Source organism: Miscanthus floridulus, chromosome 18 (genome assembly GCF_019320115.1).
Source record: "Miscanthus floridulus cultivar M001 chromosome 18, ASM1932011v1, whole genome shotgun sequence".
In the NCBI taxonomy this organism is placed as follows: Eukaryota; Viridiplantae; Streptophyta; class Magnoliopsida; order Poales; family Poaceae; genus Miscanthus; species Miscanthus floridulus.
Window position 1 is genome coordinate 76,633,812 of NC_089597.1, and position 18,793 is coordinate 76,652,604.

General features: G+C 43.7%; 1 non-coding gene across 1 annotated transcript; it reads right to left on the reverse strand.

Annotated features, from left to right (window-relative positions):
* Positions 1-18,138: 18,138 nt before the first annotated feature.
* LOC136524967 (small nucleolar RNA R71) lies at positions 18,139-18,247 on the reverse strand. The gene has a single exon (XR_010776310.1). It is a non-coding gene; the product is annotated as a small nucleolar RNA R71 (small nucleolar RNA).
* Positions 18,248-18,793: the final 546 nt, after the last annotated feature.

Here is an 18,793-nt window from a genome sequence, read left to right on the forward strand (position 1 = left end):
ATTGAGGGCAGAGCTTGTTCTACCTTCATAATCGGACCCTACTTGCACCTATATTCGGTGAGTGGACTACAAAGGACTCAACGAGAGTGTCACATCCGCGATCTACCACATGACCCAAAATATATGGTGTATCCATAGGTAAACAATGTATAAGCACCACACTTACACAATGTCGACCACCCACCCCGTGTACATCAGAGTGAGCGCTATACAAACTTATGCATAAACACAATGATAAACTAGCTATACTAAATATATAATCAAAGTAGACGTTGAACATCATAATGAAGAACTTGAATAAGATGAACACTGAGATTGCCATAACAATTGTTACTAGCATATAAAAATAATGGAGAAACAAGAGATAGAGGGGTACAAAGTTTATACCGAACCACGCTCTTGACAAGATCGGGAATCCAAGCAAAGTCCTGCTTGCCTCCCTCTAGATCTATCCTAACTAGCTATGCTATGGAGGAGGAGGAGCTCTGAGGAGATGTTTACACCAAAATTTAGAAGAAGAGTCACAAGGGACTCAAAAGCTCCCAAGATCATGCCAGTAGGGAATCAATTGCGTGCAGATCGGAATCAGCTGATTCGAATGCAGCACTAGAATCGGCTTTCTTCAAGCAGCGCCAGCAAATAATGACAAAGACTAAGATCGGTGCCGGGACAAGACATGATGGACTCTACAAAAGGGGGAAAGATTAGAGTCCAAGTTATCTTAAATTAGGAATGTTTTCTCTTATGGCCAAAGATTCTGATGAGTCATGCTTAGATAGGAGTCATACGTAGGTCCCAGGTATAAATATCAAACACCGGCTAGTGTAAAAGAACACACAATCAATCAAATACAAGTTACTTTCTTTTTCGGCTCCGGCCACCACTTAGGAGTCAGAGTAGTGTAGATCTCGGCGAGTTCATCAGCAAGTATGGCTACATCGATCCGGTCAACCTCCACTGCTTGTCTGTAAGTACCGTCATGGCTTGTACCTCTGTTCATATGGCTGCATCGATCCGGTCGACCTCCACTGTGACTCTGGTATAAGTTAGTTATCGACTCTTGTCTAGTTCAAGTACGACTGCATCGATCCGGTCGACCTCCACTACTCGAACTAGATTAAGGTCAAGTTATCGGCTCTATCTAAGGGTGGCGTTTCTTCGGATAGATTCATTAAGTTACCGATATTGCTTATTGCTTCCATTATCTATTTGATTACAGCAATATCACTTCGCCCGATTGGGATTGATCTAGATTAGCCTTATATCATTTTTAACCCATCATTTGTTAATCTAAACTGATCTAATCTGCACTTTAAACGATGAGTTATGTTTTATTGGCTATTTTACATCAATCCTGATCGTGCATAGCATGCGGTTAAGGCATTTTTAATCTTGAGTAGATCTATTAGCTAGTGAAAACCGTTCCATGGCCTGTTATCACGGTATGTGTGATTCTGCCTCATACCCCACTGTTAGCACCATGGAGTGGGGATCGTTATTTGGTATCTATTACTGAGAGGGCATGACTTTAACTGTGCGTTATGCCTAAATCGGCTATTAGCCGATATCGAGCGCTTTCACGAACAGTTCGTATCATGAGATCGTTGAAGTAGCGATAGGTTGAAAGATGTGTTAGCCCCATGATCTTATTATTGTATTACGGCCTGCACGATTCTGCCTCATGCCCCACTGATATTAGTAATAAGTTAGGGTCGTCGAGTCTATTGTTGTTTCTACGGCATGCATTATTCTACCTCATGCCCCACTAGTTAGAGTGATAAATGAGATCTAATATGTTCATTAGATTTATTTCTATTAAATGGTTGAATGATGATGAACTATTTCTTTCATAAAAGGGGTTTGGTTACTTGCAGTCATTGATTTAGCATGAACTAATTACTTTTGATATCTTTTTGCCAGTGACCAATATTTGTCTAAAATAATGATATTCATCCAGAATGATAACCGATTCTTCTTACACAACCCCATGAGATCGATTTATTCTTACGAATATGCTAGAATCGACTATTTAGTCGATCTCCTTTCATATCGGCTCTCAAAGCCACACATTCGGGACCATCTGGCAACACCGGCATGTTCCGCCCTTAATTACTGATAAGCTTTCTCTCCTTGTCAATTACAGGGTCAAATTGAGTGGCACATCTCGGGAGGAGTACGCAGGATCGACCACCCCTGCACTAAAGCTAGGTGGATCTCCAGCTCCATCGAACGGACCCTTCTGGCTTGCTACGTGTGTCCTCGGCATGGGACAAAATTCTATGTCGACACATGTTTCTAGCACGCCTAGTGGGACCCCACAATTGTCATGGCGGTTGACAACAACAACGATATCCTTATGCTGCATTATGAAGATCTACCTAATGGGGATAAGGGTATCATCAGCAAAGCTATAGAAGAATTCCAGAACAAGTGTTTGTTGTCCTACACCAAAACACGTGACAACACAATTGTTTAGAAATTTCCACTACCAAGAGTTCTACTACACGAGCAGATAGACGCAACTGAAGCTGAAGATATGTGTTTCTTTATGGGAGTTGTAGGCAAATCTGTTCATGATGCCATATCAAGCCAAAACGAAGCTTGGACACATTCCACAAACGCCATGAAAGAAGCGATTCACGGGTTTCCAGTTGGTCAAGTTGGGCCGACTTATTACAATATTCTAGATCCGTTGACCCAAGGGACTAATCAAGTCGGTACCAGCCATCAAGAAGCAGCACTAGCTGGTAATGGTGATGTCCAGGCAGTTTAGGGTTCATCTGAATAGGCTCAAGAAACTACTATGAATCAGATATAGTATAATCCTGGACCACCAATATAGCATGTGCAACAGCTAGTGGGGCAAGGTCAGAACCAGGTGATCAATTTTGGCACATCAGGCCACATACCATCGTTGGCTCAAAAAATAGCACCATCAATTCAAAGGATCCATAGAGATATAGATCCTTATGTCTACAATCAGAGACTTCAAGCAGCAAGCCAGCAAAGAACCTAGCAGATCAAAATTCCAGAAGGTTATCACTATGGCACGGATTATAACACCATTCACATGATGCCAAATCTAGGATATCAAAGCACATGGGATTTCAATCCATAGATGAGTCAGTAGGTGTAGAGAAATCCAAATTCAAATGCTGACGAGTTGCTACTGAGGGTGACCGAGATGATGAAGAATTAGTTCGGTCTGAAGCCAAAAGGGCTAACCTTTTTGTACAAATGCCCATATCCAGAATGTATGATTTGGTCGCTCTTCCCACAAATTATAGGCTCCCAGAGTTTGCTAAGTTCACTGACCAAGACAGTACAAGCATGATAGAACATGTCAGTCGATATCTTACACAATTGGTGAAGCATCAGTTAAGGATGCCCATCGAGTTTGTTTCTTCTCCTTGTCCTTATCAGGGCCAGCCTTCACTTGGTTTTCGTCACTACCAGTCAATTCCATTGCCAATTGGGCTGACCTAGAGAAGAAGTTTTATACATATTTTTACACTGGGACTGGAGAAAAGAAGATTACTGATCTGACAACTATAAGACAGAAGACTAATGAATCGGGCACTAAGTTTCTTTAGAGGTTCCGAGAGACTAGGAATTTGTGCTTCTCCTTAAACTTGGCTGATGATCAACTAGTTGCTTTAGCTGTTCAAGGAATGCTGCCAATGTGGAAAGAAAAGATGCTGGGACAAGAATTTGACAACTTGGGTCAATTGGCTCAATGAGTGACAGCGCTCAATAGCCAATTCCAATGTATGCGCAGAGATACCCGATTTTAGAAGAGTACCACAGTAGCTGAAGCTTATGATCCATACTCAGTCGATGATGGCTATGAAGATGAAGAAGAAGAGGTTGCTGCGGCTGAATGGAATTGGGGCAAGAAGACAGTAATGGTGCCAAATCCTTGGGGAAGCGGAGTCGAGAAGAGCTATGACTTTGATGTTACCAAATCAGATAAGCTCTTTGATTTCTTGCTTGAGAAAGGGCAGATCAAGTTGCCCGATGGTCATGTCATGTTGCCCCCTGATCAGTTAAAGAACAAGAAGTTCTGCAAGTTCCATACTGCTACTTCTCATTCCACCAACAAATGCATAATTTTCCGGTAGCATATATAGAGGGCTATTCAGCAGAGGAGGCTCAAATTTGATACACCTTGGAAAATGAAAGTTGATGATAATCCTTTCCTAGGAAATCAAAACATGGTTGATGCTAGGCTACTCAAAGGAAACACTAAGGTCCTAACATCAACCAAATCAAGAGAAGCTAGAACATTCAATCCCAAGATGCAAATATCGACCGACGAATATAGGGAAATTAAAAGACGTTGCGATGAGGAAAAGAGCCGATATGAACAGGGAGAAAGATGGGACAACAAAGCCACGAGTTACATCTCGGATTCTGTTGAATAAGTGGCAGTGGCAGAAAGAAAAGGATTATCAACGTTGGTTAAAGGATCAAGAATACCAGCGTCAACTAGAAAGAGAGAGGTATGAAAGGAAACAAGCCGAATCACATTGGAATTGTCCTTTCTTCAGATATTGCTAGAATGAAGGTTTGAAGTTGCCTACCAGACAAGACTGTCCAGAATACATCAATCAATATTGGGAGTTTAGGTAGTCTCAAACCAACTGCCGGTCTATCCATGCTCAAGATGCATATCATCATAATAACATAGATCGGCGCTTAAAAAATAAAAATGTTCATAATTGGCTGGGAAAAAGAGTTGTTGACCAGGACTGGGCTGATTATAAAGAAGGCAACGATAGAAAATATGTTTGGTAGGAAGGCCAGTGGTGTCCAAGAGGTTTAACAAGAAGCCAGAAGAGAAGGGTACAACGCCTAAGGAATAAAGAGATGGAACAGGCTCAGGCATCCGGTAAACCTCAAGTATGGCGTACCAAGCAAATAGCCAATAGAAAGGAACCATCGGCTAATATCCAAATGGCTTTTCTGTTGCCATCAGAATTCAGAGCTTTGGTAGATCAAGAGGTTTATTCGGATTTCAATGAATTAGAGTATGGGGAGATAGTTGCCAAGTTAACAGTTGTACAACAAGCAAGATTTGACAAACCAGTCAAACATCAGCACTTAAAAGCTTTATATATGAAAGGTCTTGTTGATGGGAAGCCGATGAACAAGATGGTGGACGGAGGTGCTTCTATCAATCTCATGCCTTACACCACTTTTCGTAAGCTTGGCAAAGGACCAGGAGATCTGATGGAGACTGATATGATGCTTAAGGACTTCACAGGTAATATAACTAAGACCCGGGGGGCAATAAACGTCGAACTAACAATTAGCAGCAAGACTCTAGTCACCACATTCTTTGTCATCGATGGAAAAGGGTCGTATAGTTTGCTCCTCGGTCGTGATTGGATTCATGCGAACTGCTATATACCATCGACCATGCATCAGTGTTTGATTCAATGGCATGGAGATAATGTCGAACTGGTTCGCGCTGATGAGTCCGTGAGCATCGCAACAGCCGATCCAGTCTTTTAGGAACTAGGAGACTTTGAATGTTTTTCTGGCAAGTCATGGGAAGGAGGCTTCATTAAGATCAGCAATGAAATCTAATAGCTGATGCAAGCGATCGACTCTGAGATTTTGTTTTAGCAAAGGTCATGGCTTCATGTCGGCTATTGGATTAAGAAAAAATAAACATTAGTCCTAGAGATTGGTTTAGGCCGATGTATGAATGCTAAATTGGAATCCTAAGTATAGATCAATAGATTTCTTAAAGGAGTTTTGTTTCGCTTAATGGATACTTGACCTAGGTTGATCAATCATCTAACCTTTAGTATGAAAAGTTCTATGGCAAGATATTTAAAGGGACGTTATCCTAACATCTGATCAACACTTGGTAGCCAATTCGTTCTCGGCTCTAATAGCCGGTACCAGGAGGGTATCGCCTCTAGTTCAAAAAATGAAAATCTTCAAAGACAATAAAAGTCGATATGATATGTATCGCCTATAGAGCAAAAATAGTCACACACAAGGGCATTGCACTGAGGCACATTCATGAAAAGAACAGGAGTCTTTGTTCATCGGATTACCCTAGATACAATCTAATCAAGAACCTTGTTCACCACATCCTAGGTGGATGTGATGTCTACTATGGCCTCCGCTGCCATAACAAATTCTTCGAGTAGGTCCTCATGTTCCTCAGGGCTGTCACCCATTGGAAAACCAGTCTCCATGGTGTGGAGCTCGTACCCAGTTTGGACTTGTGCCATGGTCAGCGCCAACGCCGTGTCATGACGAACGCCGTGGAGGGCAATCTCCTGAACGCAGGCTAGGATGTCTTGGAGATGAGCGGTGATGGGGGAACCCCGAGCATTGATGGCATCCACGGCCATGTTCGCCGCCAGTTGGAGAGACTCCAACTGCACCGTCAGAGCTGACAATCACAGGAACAAAAAGACTATCAAGATAAAGATAATGGAAATCAGAATGAGGCGTTCTTGGAATTTATCTTACCCGCCACCATAGCGTCAGACTCAGCCAGCCATGCTCGGATGACGCTAGCCTCCTCCTCAGCTGCTTGAAGGGTGGCCTGAGAGACCCCAAGGCAAATCTCTAGTTGGCCGTTCTCCCAAGTTGCCTCAGAATAATGATTCTGAGCCATCCTCCACTCATGAAGGTAGCGCCGGGCGTCGTCGCCATTGTAGGAATCAGAAGAATCCAACGACGAGGCTGGCACAGAAGATGCAGTGTTAGAGGGCCCGCTGGCCCTAGGGAGAGGGTGAAGACTGTCATTCACAACAAACCTATAGGCGAGTCAGAATAGTTCATCATCATAAACAGGCAATGTCAATCTCACCTCATGCGTCGGAGACGCTGGTTCATCGGCATGTTCTTCTCCTGGATCTCCTCCGCAGCATGCTTGCCTCGATTGTCCTCACGGCCATGAAAAATGATTGGATCTACGGAAGGGAGAAAGAAAACCGCTATAGGGTTTCGACAAGTGGAGAAGAGTAAAGGAACAGTTGCGAGTGGAGATGTGTTCGAGGCCGAAGCCATCGGCTGGTATTTGAAGATATGAAGCGAAGAGGTGGACGCATCGGGGCGCGCAAAAGGCAACTGCAATTAATGGAAGGCGAAGCGCCACTTCACTAATGTCGATGGGAATACGGCGTTGGGTAACTAAGGGCAGGAAATCGAAGGGTTCTCTTAATAAAAGCCGTATTTTCAGACTTAATTGGATTAAGATTAGAAGTCTAGGATCAGCTGTATCAGAGCAGCTCTTTAGTCAAAACAAGAAGCGTAATTAAATAATAGAGAGTATGGTCGATTCTACACAAGATACGCATTGACATGTAGATTTCAAGTCTAAAACATCATGGATTGCTCTCGACATTTCTAGCTGAATAGCATCAGCTCCTGTGATCTCTTTTTTGCCTTGTTCGGCTGATCCAGGGATGCTCTCGAGGATGTACTTATGACGGTCAATGGCAATAAGACTCTGGAGAAAGCTGGGAATGGATTACCCTTGATGGCCAAGAGCAAGATAGCCGGTATGGTCGCCTAATTGGGAGAGACCTTATCGGATCAAACGTTGTGCGCCTGGTAATACTTACATTTTGGAGACACTAAGAGGAGGAGAGGAATTCGGTAGAGCAATCAAATGTGGAATATTTGAAGAAATATTACCCTAACATTTGGATTAATACTTGACAACTAATTTGCTCGGTTGTCAGCTCTAATAGCCGATACCAAAAGGGTATCGCTTCAAGTACGAAGATAAACCTAGAGGGGTAAAAGCCGGTACGATGTGTATCACCCATAGGAGAGAGGCAAACACGGACAAAGTGATGCATGAAGTAAGAGGAAAATCATTGGAGACGAGGGAATTGTTTCATGATATAACTTATTACAAGCTACAGACCAGAAAACACTTTGTTTACTATATCATCGGCCTAGGAGGTCAGGGCTATAGAGTTGCGGTGTCGAAGAAATCCTCGACCAGGCGCTCATAATTTCTAGGGTATCCGGTGGCTGGAGCTCCGTGGGGAAGAAGTCGAAGATCATGGCCGGAGTGAACTAGCACAGCAGCCAACGCCATGACAGCACCATGATGAACGTCATGAAGAGCGACTTCTCTGACGCGGTTTGGGATGTCGTGCAAGCGAACCACCAGAATGGTGCCCCTAGCATTGATGAATCCTGCCACATAGTCCATAGCTAAACGAAGGCTTTCCAGCTGAGCCGATAGATCTAAAGGGTTTAAGGAAGAGGTGATTAGGATCCTGGAGGCAAAAGTTAAGAAGAAATAGAAAATTATGGTAAATGTCTCACCAGTGATTCTGGCTTTAGCCTTGGCTAGCCTCTCCTACACCGGGTTGGCCTCAAGGGCTGATTGGCCCTGAACTATGGCTAGAGCTGATTCCGCAATAGAGAGGCAGTCAGCAAGTTTCTCACCGGTCTGGTCAATGAAAGCGATCAGGTCATCGTCATCTCTCAGCCTCCTCGGATAGCGGGGGAGCTGGTGAGGAATTGGTGCTAAGGATGACCCCAAAGGCTGAGCAGAGTCAGCCCTCTGCTCTAGAATGATAGGAGCATCACGAGGTGCACCCTCTTGACGATGGATGCACTGGCGCGATGATGTAGATCCATCGAGAGCCTCCTCAGCAGACCTCTTGCTGTTCTCCATGATCTCAAACCAACGGAAAAGCAGGAACTATACTAATGATGTAGAAGTTTTGTAACAAAGTGGGTTGTTTTCCGATCCCCAACCATGGCCCATATATATAGCCTAGGAAGGCGAGCAGATAGGTTTCACCGGAGGTGTGAAATTGAAATCAGATACAGAAACAGATCGACACTCCAAAAATTCAGGGGACAGATGATGAAGAAATAATAGATTTAGACTTATTGCTTCCCTAGGTTACAAAATATTGTGGGAGAACTTACAATGACTAGAGACCTACTCACCAAGGCTTCTTTGGATCGAAGGCAGTCTGAGTCCCCACAAGGAGAAAGGTCATCGTGAACCGAGTCGCGTCGGCCCATTCATAAAATTGTGCCAGGAGAAGGGGAAAGGCTACCTGCCTAACAGATGCCCAGCTAATTTCTCGGTGACTGAGAAACTATGGGAAAGAAGCCTATGGCTTTTCCAGTGGGCGTTTGGTGGAATAAATAAGGGAAAGGCGTCCACACATTTTAGCCCTTGAAAACACTAGAACAGCTCTACGAGCATGGTGAGAAGACACAAGTGATATCACAAGACTTCTTCCAGCTGTAATAGCTGATCCTCTTGCTCGACAAGGCGCTAGAATGGGAGACACAATCACCCTATGCACAAGAATTCTTCTAATCGCTCAAGATCTTCATAGCAAAAGGATAGACCATGGAGGGTTCGGCAGAGTCGGAAGCACTCAAGGGGCAAATAGAAGAGAAACATGGCTAAATTGTTGAGTTGCTCTCGTCAGGGTCGGATAGACATGTTATAGCTAGCCTAGAAGGATGAATCCAAGTGCCTATGAAGCAATGATGCTCTCGTAAAAGTTTTGAAGCATGGGCTCATGAGATGACATAGGCAACAACAAACGGTAGACCCCAGATCAAGATTCTCTACCCATGACTATAGACCTATTGGGGATACAAATACGATAATTTTGGGATAAAATTACTTTTATCCCAAAACTGGGGGGCACGTGTTTACACCAAAATTTGGAAGAAGAGTCACAAGGGACTCAAAAGCTCCCAAGATCATGTCAGCAGGGAATCAATTGCGTGCAGATCGGAATCATCTGATTCGAATGCAGCACTAGAATTGACTTTCGTTAGGCAGCGCCAGCAAATAACGACAAAGGCTAAGATCGGCACTGGGACAATACATGATGGACGCTGCAAAAGGGGAAAGATTAGAGTCCAAGTTATCTTAAATTAGGAATGTTTTCTCTTGGACTCTACAAAAGGGGAAAGATTAGAGTCCAAGTTATCTTAAATTAGGAATATTTTCTCTTATGGCCAAAGATTGTGATGGGTCGTGCTTAGATAGAGTCATACTAGGTCCCAGGTATAAATATCAAACCCCGGCTATTGTAAAAGAATACACAATCAATCAAATACAAGTTACTTACTTTTTCAGCTCTGGCCACCCCTTAGGAGTAGGAGTAGAGTAGATCTCGGCGAGTTCTTTAGCAAGTACGGCTGCATCGATCCGGTCGACCTCCACTGCTTGTCTGTAAGTACCATCATGGCTTATACCTCTGTTCGTATGGCTGCATCGATCCGGTCAACCTCCACTGTGACTCTGGTATAAGTTAGTTATCGACTCTTGTCTAGTTCAAGTATGGCTACATCGATCTGGTCGACCTCCACTACTCGAACTAGATTAAGGTCAAGTTATCGACTCTATCTAAATGTGGTGTTCGTTCGGATAGATTCATTAAGTTACCGATATTGCTTATTGCTTCCATTATCTATTTGATTACAGCAATATCACTTCGCCTGATTGGGATTGATCTAGATCGGCCTTGTATCCTTTTTAACCCATCGTTTGTTAATCTAAACTGATCTAATCTGCACTTTAAATGTTGAGTTATGTTTTATCGGCTGTTTTACATCAATCTTGATCGTGCATAGCATGCGGTTAAGGCATGTTTAATCTTGAGTAGATCTATTGGCTAGCGAAAACCGTTGCATGGCCCGTTATCATGTCCTGTGTGATTCTACCTCATACCCCACTGTTAGCACCGTGGAGTAGGGATCATTATTTGGTAGATCTATTCATGAGAGGGCATGACTTTAACTGTGTGTTATGCCTGAATCGGTAGTTTTAACCGATATCGAGCGCTTTCACGAACAGTTCGCATCACGAGATCGTTGAAGTAGCGATAGGTTGAAAGATGTGTTAGCCCCATGATCTTATTATTGTATTATGGCCTGCATGATTCTACCTCATGCCCCGCTAATATTAGTAATAAGTTAGGGTCGTTGAGTCTATTGTTGTTTCTACGGCTTGCATGATTCTGCCTCATGCCCCACTGGTCAGAGCGATAGATGAGATCTAATATGTTCATTAGATTTATTTCTATTAAATGGTTGAATGATGATGAACTGTTTCTTTCATAAAAGGGGTTCGGTTACTTGTAGTCATTGGCTTAGCATGAACTAATTACTATTGATATCTTTTTGCCAGTGACCAATATTTGTCTAAAACAATGATATTCATCTAGAATGATAACTGATTCTTCTTACACAGCCCCATGAGCTATAACCGATTTATTCTTATGAATATGCTGGAATCGACTATTTAGTCGATCTTCTTTCATATCGGCTCTCAGAGCCACACATTCGGGACTGTCTGACAACACCGGCATGTTCCGTCCTTAATTACTGATAAGCTTTCTCTCCTTGTCAATTGTAGGGTCAAATTGACTGGCATGTCTCAGGAGGAGTGTGCAGGATCGACCACCCCTGCATTGAAGCTAGGCGGATCTCCAGCTCCATCGAGCAGACCCTTCTGGCTTGCTACGTGTGTCCTCGACACGGGACAAAATTCCATGTTGATAGGAGATTTGGGTTTCTGTCTTCTCAAATGACTTGATGACTAGGGTTATGCCTGGGGGAGAGGCAGGGGCTAGATTATATAGCCCTAATGGTCCAACGTGAGCCCTTAGATCAAACTGACTTAAGCAATGGCCTAGATGCATCCTCAAAGGTGGTGGGAGACTGACGTACGAAGCTGGCTGATAGGTGGGCCCAGGGGGGCCAGGCGGCCCCACCTATCAGGGGCTGGCCCTACACTTCGGTGATGTGGCTTCTAAACCCTTCTAGAGTCTTCCCATGTAGGTACCATGGCAGAACTCCATATTTTCCTTTGACAATTAGGTCCCCTTGGTGGTTTTCTGATTAAACCCTGCTGGAAACACAGATTCACTAAAACTCATGGAATTTATTAGTTTAAACCCCAAAACCTTCATTGGTGATTATATTTATGCCCTTATACATGTTTAATTGACTATTTAAATTGGTTGTTAACTACCGTCAACACCGCTCTTCGCACGTGTTGCCATGGAGTGCTGGTTGCTTATTGGGGGAACAACAATAGCACCCTTGGGCAGTGGTGCAAGAGGACTACCAGTGGCCAATGGAGGGCTGGCAGCAGCAGGACTCCCAGCAAGCGCCACAGTAGGGCTGTCAGCAGGCATCACAGACATCACAACAGCTGGGCCCTAGCGCGTGTAGACGTGCTTGATGACTAGCGCTAGGAAGAGCACCAGTTGCGGGGGTGATGCTAGCACCAGCGATGGGAATCCAGGCATGGCTCCGTGTGCGCTGGGTGGTGAATAGCACACACCTAACCCATGGGCACTTGGTGAAGACGAGGGTAGGTGCCGTGTACGGAGGCATAAGAGCCGCACGTAGCTATGCAAACAAAGGCATAGGAGACGCACGTGGCTATGTGGGCAATGGACTAAGGCCGGCTGGGAGTGCATCAAGCGCTGCTGGACTAGCCAGGCATTGCCGGGCGCATCTAGCGCTTTTGGACCAGTCGAGACATTGTCGGGTGTAGCCGCACATGGCTGTATGGGTGGTTGGGCGCTAGGACCTATAGAGAGAAACCATTGTGTGGATCCAATGGGAGCCGGGACATGGTCAGTCACATCCAAAAATTCAAAGTCAGTCGATGATGGGGAAGAATCACGCTTAGCATAGGGAAACGCTGGCTCATCAAAAATGACATGGTGGGAGATGATCAATCTGTTGGAAGAGAGATTAAGGCAGTTGTATCCTTTATGATGAGCGGAATAACCTAGAAAAACACAAAGGGCAGACCCAGGAGAAAGTTTGTGAGTGGCTATGGTGGACATGTTGGGATAACATTTGCAACCAAAGACATGAAGGTGATCACAAGAAGGCGTAGTACTAAAAAGGGCAAAGTGTGGGGTGGATGATCGAAGTGTCTTAGTAAGCAGAATGTTAATGAGGTAGGTGGCAGTTTGCATGGCTTTGACCTAGAAGGAGGGTGCAAGAGATGCCTAGAACAGAAGACAACGGACAACATTGTTTAGGGAATGAATGATGCGCTTGGCCTTACCATTCTGAGGAGAAGTGTAGGGGCACGACATACGTAGGTGGACACCATGAGTGAGGAAGAACATGTGGGAACTAGAGTAGTCAAACTCTCGTCCGTTATCGCACTGAACTGCCTTGACTGTGGTGCTGAACTGGGTGGATACATAGGTGAAAAAGGAAATTAGCATGGACAAAGCATCAGATTTAAGTTTCAAGGGAAACATCCATGTATAATGAGAGCAATCATCAAGTATGACCAAATAATATTTATAGCCTGATACACTAAGAACAGGTGATGTCCACATATCATAATGTATAAGATCAAATTTATTAGATGCTTGAGATGTTGACATATGAAATGGAAGACACACATGGTGACCTAACTGACAAGCATGACAAAGTGAAGAACTAGTATCATGACTACAAGCAAGAAGACCAGATGATGCCAGTTTGGAGAGGGTCTCATGTCCAGGATGACCAATGCGGCGATGCCAAAGTGAAGACCTAGAAGCGATGACCAAGGAATGTGCAGCCAACAGATGAAGGGGGTACAATGGCCTGATGCTATTGCACCTGATGATCACGTTCTAAGATAGAAGATCCTTCACAAAACAACTGGTTGGGTCAAACTCAAAAGAGCAATTGTTATCGATAGTAAACTGGCGAATAGAAATTAGGTTCTTAATAAGCTATGGAGAAACCAAAACATTACTAAGATGTAAAGATGGTGAAAGAACTAAAGTGCTTGTAGCTATAACTGGAAGCAATGACCCATTACCGACAATAATGGATGAATAAGTAGGATGCTGCAAGGAAGTAATGTTTGAAATAATGCTAGAATGTGAGGTCATGTGAGATGTAGCACCTAAATCGAAGTACCACTTGTTGTTGTTCTGGGGCTAATTCAATGTCATGGTGCTGAATGTCAATGCCAGGGAGGGCTGGTCCTAGGAGGGTAGCCCAGCAAGAGGGTTGTAAAACCCAGGAGGAGGAGCCCACTTTCCTGCAAACTCCACAGTAGGGCTGGTAGGGGCCTACAGCTGAGGCGATGGCTGTGCTAACAGGGCCTGCTGCTAGGGCACCCACAGGGGTGCGAGTGGAGGCTATGGTCTAGGCCACATCTAGATGGACCTAGCCCATGGATTGTAGAAGGAGGGCCATGGGGCGCCCCTAGAGTTAGAGCTAGTGACCTTGGCCTGCCCATCGGGCTACACGCCGACAGTGGTGGGCTGGCCGCTATTCTGCTGTCTAGAGCTATCGCGCTTGTTGCCACATTTGCTCTGACAACTCTAGGATGAAGGAGCAGATGAAGTAGGTGCACCCCCGAAGCCTGAGCTGCCTATGGGGGGTGTTGGTATATGTGAATGCACACAGAATAATCCGCAAGCATACGGATATTATACCAATGTAGCACTTCACCGAAAGTATCCTAGTTTTATATCAAACTCAAGGAAACATGTGTGAGAATAACCAAATCGAACTTAACCAAACTTCACTATCAAGGCTAGATAACAGGAGTATAAAGGAGATCACTAAGGTCTTCTAGTTCTAACTTTGGTATGCTTTGTCTTCTATTGTTCAATTCTAGGGATATTACTAAAGAAAACACAGACATAGTATGTTTCCTATAGTAACAATGTCCTGCTAGGCCTACCAACAGGTGGTGGACTACAAAGGATTCAATGAGGCTATAAGAGTCACCCTCGTGAGCTACCACCAATCCAGAAAGTAGGGTACATCCACAAGTAACCGAGTCTAAGCACCACGCTTACACTACGAATACTACTTTAACATAGGAGCTACAAGGATTAAAGTACTCAAAAGAGTTGCAAACTTAAAGAACAATATGAACAAGATTCTTACTTGAATTAGAAGCTGATTACCAGAGAATCTTGGAAGCAAGCTCAAGAAGAACTTGATTTCGCTAGGGTACAAGCTGTAGAGAGAGCACTGATAGGCCAGCACTTCCTCCAAACTCTTCCCTCTCACTCTATCTCTAATACAAAACTAGATCCTATTGAGGACTAATCTTCTCTTGATTGTTAGCTCCGATCCTGGTGGAAATTTGAATTAGGGTTTCTGTCCCTTAGGCTCTCAGGATCAAACGCCTCATGCCCTAGAGGAGGGGGTATAGGCAGGTATATATTGGGCCCTTCAAGCATCCTAGACCCTCGAATCAAACCAACTAAAAAGAACAGCGTAGATGTGATCCTAGAGGCGGTGGGGAACCGACGTAACAACAGGAGGCTGACAGGAAGAGCCCACAGGCTGGCCATCCTGCAGGTGGGGCCAGCCAGCCCCACATGGTAGTGGCATGAGCCCTGCTTTGGTGTTGTACCTCCTAGAGTCTTCTAGAGTCTTCCCATGTAGGTACTGTTGTGGATTAATATGATTTTCCTTGACGAATAGGTCCTCCTTGGTGGTTTTATGATTAAATCCTGCTGGAAACACAGATTCACCAAAACTCATAGAATTTATCAGTTAAAACCCCTAAGTCTATGTTGATGATCCATTTTAGTTATTTATGCAAAGTATATTGATGGTTTGTGATGAATGTTAACTACCGTCAACACCCTCCCCCACACTTAGGCTTTTACTTGTCCTCGATAAAAGGATGGATTACTTAAGACATAACCTTGGGACAAGACATCAACATAAAACTATTCCTAGTTATACATGCTCTGCAGGATTCAAAGTGTCTACCATGAAACTTTGGGCCATTGAAGAATGGAATAGCTTAAAATAGATCACCATCTTCCTTCAGTTAAGTTAATTGGAGAAACATTTTAAGATTTTTTTAAAACAAAACATAGCTTACCTTCGCTTCTTGTAGTACTCTCAAATAATCACTCAATATATGTGGTATTTTTGGATCCTTACAAGGCATTGATGTTTTTGCCTTCTTTTTACCTACTTCTAAAAAGCTTATGTGGAGGTCAGGTAGGGATAAATATGAAAACATACCCGCATTGCATATATTGTAAAGTCAAAACAAGGATCTAAGGAGAAAAATGTCATACTCTTAGATCAAGATATGCATGTGTGTGGATATGTATATGGTGGCTATTGACGATCACTAACACCTATTTTGACCATCAACATTCCACCCAAAAGCATGGTAAAGTGAGGTAAATCATCATCACATGTGAAGAATTATGTTTAAATTTCACCTAGTTCCACTTGTGCTTGTAGAATTATTTGTTCGTAGGAAATATGGCAAATTTTGGCCAAAATGGTGACAAACATGGACCAAGGAAGAAAGTGGATGTGGCAGGTCCACCTGGGCCCACAGGCCAGTGCTGCCTAGCCCCACCTGGTGCCAACTTGGCACGTTGCCATGTCACTGATCTATGGAAACTCTTCCACAGCTAATAGGAAGGATTGATCTAAGTTGGTTTCAACCGATTGTCATGATGGAGAGGCCATGGATCCATGGGCCTATTGTCATAGACTTGGAGCTTCACCAACTGACTTACCGGTCAAGTTTCACCATGTGCTATCTTCACAACCACCTTGGAGGAGCAACCAGCGCCCTTGGATGCAAAGGCGGTGCATCCAAGGGCCATGCGGTGCCCCCCTATGGCCACCAACCTCTCTACTACCTACAAGTACCCCTCCCCTCACTCTACACAATAAATAGTGGGTGTGGAGCTCGGTGGAAGGATGCCCCATTCATTTCCAAGCTCTCCAATCTTCTCTTATCTTTCTAGCTTAGCATTACCTATAGAGTAGTAGTCTAGTAGTGGAGTAGGGCAAGAGTGGAGCTTCTTGGATTCTAGAAGAGTCTTTGGGTCTGGTATAGCTCCTTTGTAATTTTTTCATTTTGGCATTACTTTATTTAGTATTTATTTCAGTACTTTATTCTAGTATTGCTTGCTTTACTTTAAGTACTTAGTCATTAGTGAGCTTAGGTGCTTATTGTTTGGCATTAGTAGCATAGGTTATCTTATCATTAGTAGTCTTTCATTAGTACTGGTTCCACCATCTGGTTAGGGTGCTTTGATCTAATTTCATCAGAGCTCGGATCGAAGTAGTAAGTTTATAGATTAAGCGTGGTGCTATGGCTACAGATTACCTGTGGATACGGCTAGGCCTATGGATAGATTGTGGTAGGTGGCAAGTGGTGACAGCCTTGTCCATCCTCTGTATTCCACCACGATAGGTCTAGTTATTAAATCATAGGGCTCATGGCAGACCTTGTCTATTTAACTCTCCGAGTTGGTAAGCGGGCTATGCCCCGAAGTACTATCACATTTCTCCTAGTTATTTGTTTACCCTTAGTTACTAGAAAGATATATCGCTCGCTCTCTCACCTAGCTATCTCTGGTTGGCTTGTATTTAGTAGTTAGTTTAGGTAGTTCACAACCATGCTTCACTATCGTTCTCCTACCAAGGATCAACTTAAGACCTACCTTTAACAAATCCTAGTCCTATATAAATTCTAGCCTTCCGCCTTCCTATGGGAAAAATATAAATTTGACACTCGGCACTCACCAAGCGAAGTGCTATGCGATAGTTCTATGCGCTTGTGGAATCCTCCAATAGTCATTAATAACTATCAACAGTGGTTATCCTAATTCTACTATGCTCCTTGAAACACATCTCTCTAGCGCCGTTGCCAGGGAAAGCAAGTAGAATCAAATTTATAAAGCCGAATTTATTAGCTAGGTTGTTTTTAGTTATCCTAAGTAGTTTATCCTTTTTCCTCATATCCTATCACTACCCTACATGATCATGGTGATAAGTCCATTCATGATTTTTCTGCACCCTCGGCTGCTAATGTAGCCACCGGACCCAATGTTATCAATGGGGACGCTAACTTTGAGCTTAAGCCAGCGTTAATTATGATGGTTAAAGCTAGTCTATTCTATAGGAAAGCCCACGAGGATGCAAATGCTCACCTCCAACATTTCTTGGAGATTTGTAGCACATTCACCATTAAGGGAGTGAGCCAAGAGGCTATACATCTTTGCCTTTTCCCCTACTCTTTGTTAGGAAAGGTTAAGCAATGGTTTTATTCTAACCGCAATGCTATAGATACCTGGGATAAGTGTTCAAATGCTTTCCTAGTTAAGTTTTTCCCCATGGGGAAGACCAATGCTCTGCGCAATAAGATCTCTAGTTTTTCACAACTAGCAGATGAATCGATTCCTAGAGCCTAGGAACGAATGCAAGAGTACGTCTCTACATGCCTACACCATGGCATGGAAGATTGAATTTTGATCCAAAACTTCTACCATGGATTAGTGCCATTAGATAGGAGCCATTTAGATGCTGGTGGTGGTGGTGTATTCCTTTCGCTAAGTGTTGCAGATGCAAATACACTGATCGAGAAGATGGTCTCCATCCAAGGATGGAGCGATGATCAACTCCAACCCCGTAAATGAGGTATGCATTCAATTAAAGAAATTGACATGCTTGCAACTAGGATGGATCTACTCGTGAAGTGAGTGGAACATTATGAGAAGGTGAGTGCCCAAGAGACACTCAAAGCCATGGATTCCCACATGACTTGCGAAGTCTGTGGAGATGTTGGACATTCGGGCAATTCCTGTCCTGAAACCCAAGAGGACCTCAACTTCATCAACACCAACAACGGGTTCCGTCCATAATTTCAAGGGTAGAATTAGCGCTCCAACAACTAGGGAGGTAACAATTATTACTCTTCTTCTCATTTGAATAATCAAGGTAATAATAGCTATGCTTTCTTGAAAGATCTTGTTTATAGCAACCGGCGAGCCTCGTCCCTTTC